Source organism: Somniosus microcephalus, unplaced genomic scaffold, assembly GCF_052327205.1.
Source record: "Somniosus microcephalus isolate GS21.2 unplaced genomic scaffold, FLI_Smic_1.0 unresolved_chr2, whole genome shotgun sequence".
In the NCBI taxonomy this organism is placed as follows: domain Eukaryota; kingdom Metazoa; phylum Chordata; class Chondrichthyes; order Squaliformes; family Somniosidae; genus Somniosus; species Somniosus microcephalus.
Genome location: NW_028225180.1, coordinates 78,387,102 through 78,395,933, shown reverse-complemented (window position 1 = coordinate 78,395,933; position 8,832 = coordinate 78,387,102).

Genomic DNA, 8,832 nt, shown 5'->3' with positions numbered 1-8,832 from the left:
AGTGCCAATTAATTGCCTGTTAACAGGTAGTTAACAGGCAGTTTTTAGCCTAATCCCTAATTTCATTGTTGAAATGTGGGATTCCCGACGGCTCCAAACCACGCCAAGCTAGCGAGGCGGGCCGTCGGGATGAAGGGCTTGGAGGGGTCGAGATGTCCGGTGTTCAGGTGAGTGATGGGTGCATATGTGCAGAGGTAAGTGTGTTTGGTGTGTGTAAAGTGTTTAAAGAAGTTCTACTAACCTTTACTTACCTTTACAGCCTTCCTTCAGGTCTCGGGAGTCCCTCATCTCACCGGCACAGAAAGCAGAATGGCCGCCAGCTGTCAAAATCTGCAGCCTCTGTTTTCTGTTCCGGGGAGATCTCTAAATCATCCTGAGAGGAAGGAATTAACCTGGAGTGCAGATTGTCAGTTTTTGACAGCTCCAAACAGCTGTCAAACGCTGATATTTCATCTGTCAAAAGCTCTTGACAGATGAAATGTCAATCTGTGACGTCACCTGTTGCCGGGTGGCTCTTAATTGGCCTGCTGAGCCCGCTGGGTGGGCTCAACAAGGTCAATCAAGTCAAAATCACATGGGTTGGCTAGAACTCGATGGAGGCGAGACTACAACCCCAAAAGTTGTAGTCCCACCTCCTACCCGCCTCCTCAATGAAAATCCAGCCCATAGACTGCAAAAGCCAGGAGGTTATGCCAAATGTATATAAGACGCAAGGGGCGCTAACATCAGGCACAAAGGAGCCGAGTTTCTTGCCTGTGTTCCTCCCCAGCTGGAGTCTTGTGTCCCATTGTGGCCACCACACTTTAGGAAGGTCGTGAAGGCTTTGGAGAGGGTGCAGAAAAGATTTACGAGAATGGTTCCAGGGATGAGGGACTTCAGTTACTTGGAGAAACTGGAGAAGCTGGGGTTGTTCTCCTTGGATTAGAGAAGGGTAAGAGGAAATTTGATAAAATCATGAGGGTCTAGACAGAGTAAATTAAGAGAAACTGTTTCCAATGGCTGAAGGGTCGGTAACCAGAGGGCACAGATTTAAGGTGATGGGCAAAAGAACCAGAGGCGACACGAGGAAAAACTTTTCTTATGCAGCGAGTGGTGAGGATTTGGAATGTGCTGCCTGATAGGGCGGTGGACACAGATTCAATAGGAGCCTTCAAAAGGGAATTGGATGAATACTGGAAGGAGAATAAATTGCTGGGATATGGGGAGAGAGCGGGGGGAGTGGGATTAACGGGATCACTTTTCAAAAGAGCCGGCGCAGAGTCGATGAGCCGAGTGGCCCCCTTCTGTGCCGGACTAGTCTATGATTCTATACTGTTCACATTGAACATGCTGTAATATACAGTTCACTCCAGTAAATGTCCCAGCATGCCCCCGCCATCAACATCCTAGGGGTCACAACTGACCAGAAACTTAACTGGACCAGCCACATAAATACTGTGGCAACAAGAGCAGGTCAGAGGCTGGGTATACTGCGGCGAGTGTCTCACCTCCTGACTCCCCAAAGCCTTTCCACCATCTACAAGGCACAAGTCAGTAGTGTTGACATGAATCAGCCATTCATGAAAGACTTATGAAATAATACTGAGCGGCCTACGGGTGGCGCTGTCCAGGGAGAGTATAAATACTCGGGCATGGGCCCAGCTTGCGCAGGACATTCTTAACAGGAACTAGTGAAGGACACAACTAGACCTCCATGTTGTAAAACAGTTGATTAAAGCTTTGTTTAACGCTTAGACCAAGTGCCTAGTAGTTTTCTTACGTCAAGTGTGATGGAATACTCTCCACTTGCCTGGATGAGGGCAGCTCCAACACTCAAGAAGCTCGACACCATCCAGGACAAAGCAGCCCGCTTGATCGGCACCCCGTCCACCACCTTAAACATTCACTCCCTCCACCACCGGTGCACCGTGGCTGCAGTGTGTACCATCTACAAGATGCACTGCAGCAACTCGCCAAGGCTTCTTCGGCAGCACCTCCCAAACCCACGACCTCTTCCACCTAGAAGGACAAGGGCAGCAGGTGCATGGGAACACCACCACCTCCAAGTTCCCCTCCAAGTCACACACCATCCTGATTTGGAAGTATATCGGCCGTTCCTTCATCGTCGCTGGGTCAACATCCTGGAACTCCCTCCCTAACAGCACTGTGGGAGCACCTTCACCACACGGGACTGCAGCGGTTCAAGGCGGCGGCTCACCACCACCTTCTCAAGGGGCAATTAGGGATGGGCAATAAACGCTGGGCCTTGCCAGCGACGCCCACATCCCAGGAACGAAATAAAAGAAATTTAAAAATGCAGTAGTTGAATGGTGTTCCACTGGGGACAGATAAACAAAAAGATTTGCAGCTATCATAAATCACTCTTTCCTAACACACATGTTAGTGAAGTTAACCAAGGGTAATCCGGTACTCAATTTGTAGTTTAAATTTGATTTCGAAGTACTATCAGACCACGTTACAACCTTCTGGACTCAACAACGAGTTCAACAATTTCAGATATATTTCCAAGTCAGGATGGTGTGTGACTTACATAGAAACATAGAAGATAGGAGCAGGAGTAGGCCATTCGGCCCTTCGAGCCTGCTCCGCCATTCAACGAGATCATGGCTGATCATCCAAACCCTAGCACCCGGTCCCTACACCGACAGCCATCCCACCCAAGCCCTATCCCCGTAACTCCGTAACCCCACGTATTTTAATCCCCCCTAACACTAAGGGCCAATTTTTATCATGGCCAATCAACCTAATCCGCACATCTTTGGACTGTGGGAGGAAACCGGAGCACCCGGAGAAAACCCACGCAAACACGGGGAGAATGTGCAAACTCCACACAGGCAGTCACCCGAGGCCGGATTTGAACCCGGGTCCCTGGCGCTGTGAGGCAACAGTGCTAACCACTATGCCACCGTGCTGCCCCTCCCCTTGGAGGGGAACTTGGAAATGGCCCCCATTTTTTCCAGACGGCAGCTGTTGATGATTCTGCCATTCCCATTTACACCTCCTCTAGACCCGGCTTCTGTTTCTTCACTTGTCCCATTACCACCGCCCTTTCGCCTCACCCCATCATCCCTATTGTCATTTTGGCAAAGGCGGGTATGTGGATTTTTAGGTCACAGATCAGCCATGATCTCACTGAGTGGCGGAACAGGCTCGAGGGGCTGAATGGCTAATGAATCTAACAGGACTGGACAGACTAGGTGCAGGAAGGATGTTCCCGATGATCGGGGAGTCCAGAACCAGGGGTCACAGTCTAAGGATAAGGGGTAAGCCATTTAGGACAGAGATGAGGAGGAATTTCTTCACCCAGAGAGTGGTGAACCTGTGGAATTCTCTGCCACAGAAGGCAGTTGAGGCCAATTCATTAAATATATTCAAGAAGGAGTTAGATATATTTCTTAAGGCTAAAGGGGGGAGAAATTCGGTTGTTAGCGTCACCGATTAACGCCTAAAGAGGCCGAGAAGTGGGGCGTTAGCCAATTTCCGGGCGGGCGCAAGGCGCCTAGCGCCTCGCCCCATATTGAGCATGCATTTAGCGCCGGCGCTAAATCTTAGCGCCCGCTCATGGGCGCAGGCTGATTATGATGTCATTTGAGTGTGCAACACCTTTTGGGCGCCCCGGACCGGAAATTCAGTGGCGCCCCCCTCCGTAGCGCCTGGCGCTAATAGTGACAGCTTACCTGGAACCTTACCAAGTCGCTCTCGGGCTGGAGGAGCGTTATTTAAAGGGGACTGGTGTGGTTTAAAAGCGGCAGCCATTTTTGGAGAACAACTTCCTCGAGAGCTACAAAGAGTTGCTGAGCTGCACACTGAGAGCCATTTGACCACTGAGCCAGCGCAGGCAGACAATCTTCAGCCTTCTGACCATCACCTTGCTGATGGTGAGCCTTGACAACGGGGAACCTTCCTGTGGGCACTTATTATGGGGGCTGCATTGGAGGGGAACGTCCTGCTGCTGAATCATCTGGAAAGGGCACTGAGACGCTGGGATAGGGGGGCGGGCATGGCCAGATGGAGGAGGGCCAACAGACGTCGCCACAGCAGACCTTACGCTGGCAGGGTTTTCTGACAGCAGTTTTCCTACATGAACATGCCGGAGGAGCAGTGTGTCAGAAGGCTGCGATTTAGAAAGGAGGTGGTGACTGAGCTGTGCCAGCTGCTTCAGCCAGATCTGGAGCCTCAGATAAGGTGCAGGACATCTCTGTCGGTGGCTGAGAAGATGCCTGCTGGCCTGAACTTCTACGCGAGCGGCTCTTCTCAGGCTGCGCGTCAGAGGCTGATCAGAAATAGCTTCTAGGCCCCTCTCACGGAATGCTTGCTACCATTCCAAGAACAGGAATGGAACTGGTCTGATACCCCCAAGCCTGTGAAGGGCAAGATGCATGTAAATAGCAGGCATGGCCATTGTAAATGAAGAAAGTGTTTCATTACACAAAATGTGGTTCCCTCAAACATGAGAAAGCTATGGCAACAGAAAGCAAAAGTAATACACTGACACATAACTGCTTCTCACACCCGGGAGACTGTCCAAAACATAATTCACATTCCGACCATCTTCCTTGGCCTTGATTCCACTGAGCCAATCAAAGCATCCAATGCCCCATCAGTGAGGCGTTCCGCCCTCTGCCTCACCTATTCCATGTCTTGCTAGGCTGGTGCGCCACAGGTAGGCTCCCACCGCTTTGAAGGCCTACAAGGCAGTGAGTGTGTCTGGTGATGCCAATTGACCTGCCCCTTTAAGAGCTGGCCGGCGCCAGTGTGTCTCAGGGAAAGTGATTATTGACAGCACCCTCGCTGCGCCCCGCCGCGGCGAAATTGGGTTGCGCCACCGGGTTAGCGCCTTAAGAGTAGTGTGCAGCGCCTGATTTAGCGCCGCAATCACCTTTAGGGGCGCTGCAACCCAATATCGCGCTAGGTGGCGCTAAATTGCGCCTGGCGCGAAACTTTGCGCATCGCCAGGACTAGCGCCCCAAACGCGGCTATACCGAATTTCTAGGCCAAGGGATCAAGGGATATGGGGAGAAAGCAGGGACAGGGTACTGAATTTGGATGATCAGCCATGATCTCATTGAATGGCGGAGCAGGCCCGAGGGGCCGAATGGCCTACTCCTGCTCCTATCTTCTATGTTTCTATGGCCTTCTCCTGTTCCTATGTTCCCATTTAATCTCTCCTGCCCTCCACCCTATCACACAAACCTTCCCTTTTGTTCTTTCCTCCCCCTCCCTGCTTTCCCTGCCCCTGCAGCTGCTTAAAAACCTGTTAGATCTGTAACATTTTCCAGTTCTGACGAAGGGTCATCGACCTGAAACGTTAACTCTGTTTCTCTCTCCACAGATGCTGCCTGACCCGCTGAGCGTTTCCAGCATTCTCTGTTTCTAGTTCAGCTTTCCCGTATCCGCAGATTTTTTGCCTTTGTGTTAGCATGTGACCACAACGTAATTAGATTCAACTTAATTAGACAAGCGAGCATTGCAGAGAATTTAACGCTAAAAGAAAGACTTGCATTTCTCCAGCGCCTTTCACGACCACCGGACGTCCCAAAGCGCTTTACAGCCAATGAAGTACTTTTTGAAGTGTAGTCACTGTTGTAATGTAGGAAACGCGGCAGGCAATTTGAAGCTCCCACAAACAGCAATGTGATAATGACTAAATAATCTGTTTTAGTGATGTTGGTTGAGGGATAAATATTAGCCCCAGGACACCGGGGAGAACTCCCCCTGCTCTTCTTGTAAATAGTGCCCGTGGGATCTTTTACATCCACCTGAGAGGGCAGACGGGGCCTCGGTTTAACGTCTCATCCGAAAGACACCACCTTGCCATAGAGGGAGTGCAGCGAAGGTTCACCAGACTGATTCCTGGGATGGCAGGACTGTCGTATGAGGAGAGATTGGGTCGACTAGGCCTGTATTCACTAGAGTTTAGAAGAATGAGAGGGGATCTCATTGAAACGTATAAAATTCTGACAGGGCTAGACAGGCTGGATGCAGGGAGGATGTTTCCCCTGGCTGGGGGCTCTAGAACGAGGGGTCACAGTCTCAGGATACGGGGTAGGACATTTAGGGCTGAGATGAGGAGAAATGTCTTCACTCAGAGGGTGGTGAACCTGTGGAATTCTCTACCACAGAAGGCTGTGGGGGTCGAGTCACTGAATATATTTAAGAAGGAGATGGATAGATTTCTAGACACAAAAGGCATCAAGTGGTATGGGGAGAGAGCGAGAATATGGTATTGAGATAGAGGATCAGCCATGATCATATTGAATGGCGGAGCAGGCTCGAAGGGCCGAATGGCCTACTCCTGCTCCTATGTTTCTACGTTTCTACCTCTGACAGTGCAGCGGACTGCATGCCTAGACTTCTGTGCTCAAGCCCCTGGAGTGGGTCTATGAACCCACAACCTTCTTGACTCAGAGGCGAGTGTGCTACCCACTGAGCCACGGCTAGTACGAGATTTCAAGAGGGCTAGATGTGCAAAGGCGGCAGAGGAGTTCTAGCGGGTCGATTGGGCAACCCTTCCAGGCGGCCACCTTACCAATGCAGAAGAGAAATGGAATACCTTTAAAAGCATCTTAACGCAAATGGTAAGTCCGGGGTGGTCCCTATTGTAAAACAGAGCCAAGTTGGCTAACTGGTCCAGGGCAAATTTTTTTATTTCTTCATTCCCGGGATGTGGGTGTTGCTGGCAAGGCCCAGTGTTTATTGCCCATCCCTAGTTGCCCCTTGAGAAGGTGGTGGTGAGCCGCCTTCTTGAACCGCTGCAGTCCGTGTGGTGAAGGTGCTCCCACAGTGCTGTTAGGGAGTTCCAGGATTTTGACCCAGTGACGATGAAGGAAAGGATGATATATTCCCAAGTCAGGATGGTGCGTGTGACTGGGAGGGGAACTTGGAGGTGGTGGTGTTCCCGTACGCCTGCTGCCCTTGTCCATCTAGGTGGAAGAGGTCGTGGGTTTAAGAAACATAAGAACATAAGAATTAGGAGCAGGAGTCGGCCATTCGGCCCCTCGAGCCTGCTCCGCCATTCAATAAGATCATGGCTGATCTTCGACCTCAACTCCACTTTCCTGCCCGATCCCCATATCCCTTGATTCCCCGAGAGTCCAAAAATCTATCGATCTCAGCCTTGAATATACTCAACGACTGAGCCTCCACAGCCCTCTGGGGTAGAGAATTCCAAAGATTCACCACCCTCTGAGTGAAGAAATTCCTCCTCATCTCAGTCCTAAATGGCCGACTCCTTATCCCGAGACTGTGACCCCTGAGTTCTAGACTCCCCAGCCAGGGGGAAACATCCTCCCTGCATCTACCCTGTCAAGCCCTGTAAGAATTTTATATTTGGAAGGCAGGAGTGATTAAATGACACGAGAGGTGGTGGTGCAAGGCGAAAGGGGAGTGGTGGTAATGGGGCAAGTAAAGAAACAAATCAGACGTAGACAAAATTACTTCGACAGACGGAGAGAAAGCGAGAGCTCAGTTGAAGGCAATAGAAGCTGCCTTCAGTGTGACCAATCAGCCCTTGGGGAAGAAAGCAGTGCAGTAACATTAGCAAAATCTTTATCAGCTCGCTTAAGAGTCAGAGGGCGGTAAAAGATTGCACAGGCCAGATTCGATTCTCACTCCAGGTGTCAGCCATGGCTCAGTGGGCAGCGCTCTTGGCTTTGTGTCAGAAGGTCACGGGGCTTTTAATTTAGTTGTTCCTGGGATGTGGTCGTCGCTGGCAAGGCCCAGCATTTATTGCCCATCCCTAGTTGCCCTTGAGAAGGTGGTGGTGAGCCGCCTTCTTGATCCGCTGCAGTCCGTGTGGTGAAGGTGCTCCCACAGTGCTGTTAGGGAGGGAGTTCCAGGATTTTGACCCAGCGACGATGAAGGAACGGCCGATGTTCCCATGCGCCTGCTGCCCTTGTCCTTCTAGGTGGAGGAGGTCGCGAGTTTGGGAGGTGCTGCCGAAGAAGCCTTGGCGAGTTGCTGAGTCCCACTCCAGAGACTTGAGTACCAACTCTAGGCTGACACTCCCAGTGCCAGTACTGAGGGAGCGCCGCACTGTCGGAGGGGCAATACTGAGGGAGTGCTGCACTGTCGGAGGGGCAGTACTGAGGGAGCGCCGCACTGTCGGAGGGGCAGTACTGAGGGAGCGCCGCATTGTCGGGGGGGCAGTACTGAGGGAGCGCTGCACTGTCAGAGGGGCAGTACTGAGGGAGCGCCGCACTGTCTGAGGGGCAGTACTGAGGGAGTGCCGCACTGTCGGAGGGGCAGTACTGAGGGAGCGCCGCATTGTCGGAGGGGCAGTACTGAGGGAGCGCCGCATTGTCGGAGGGGCAGTACTGAGGGAGCGCCGCACTGTCAGAGGGGCAGTACTGAGGGAGCGCCGCACTGTCGGAGGGGCAGTACTGAGGGTGCGGCGCACTGTCGGAGGGGCAGTATTGAGGGAGCGCCGCACTGTCGGAGGGGCAGTACTGAGGGAGCGCCGCGCTGTCGGAGGGGCAGTACTGAGGGAGCGCCGCACTGTCGGAGGTGCCGTCTTTCGGATGAGACCCTTAACCAAGGCCCTGCCTGTCCTCTCAGGTGGCTGTAAAAGATCCCACGGCCACTATTGGAAGAAGAGCAGGGGGAGTTCTCCCCAGTGTCCTGGGGCCAATATTTATCCCTCAACCAACATCATTAAAACAGATGATCTGGTCTTTATCACATTGCTGTTTGTGGGAGCTTGCTGTGCGCAAATTGGCTGCCGCGTTTCCCACATTACAACAATGACCACACTTCAAAATAGTACTTCATTGGCTGTAAAGCGCTTTGGGACGTCCTGAAGCTGCTCTTCAAGTAGTGGCGGTGGGATCTTTA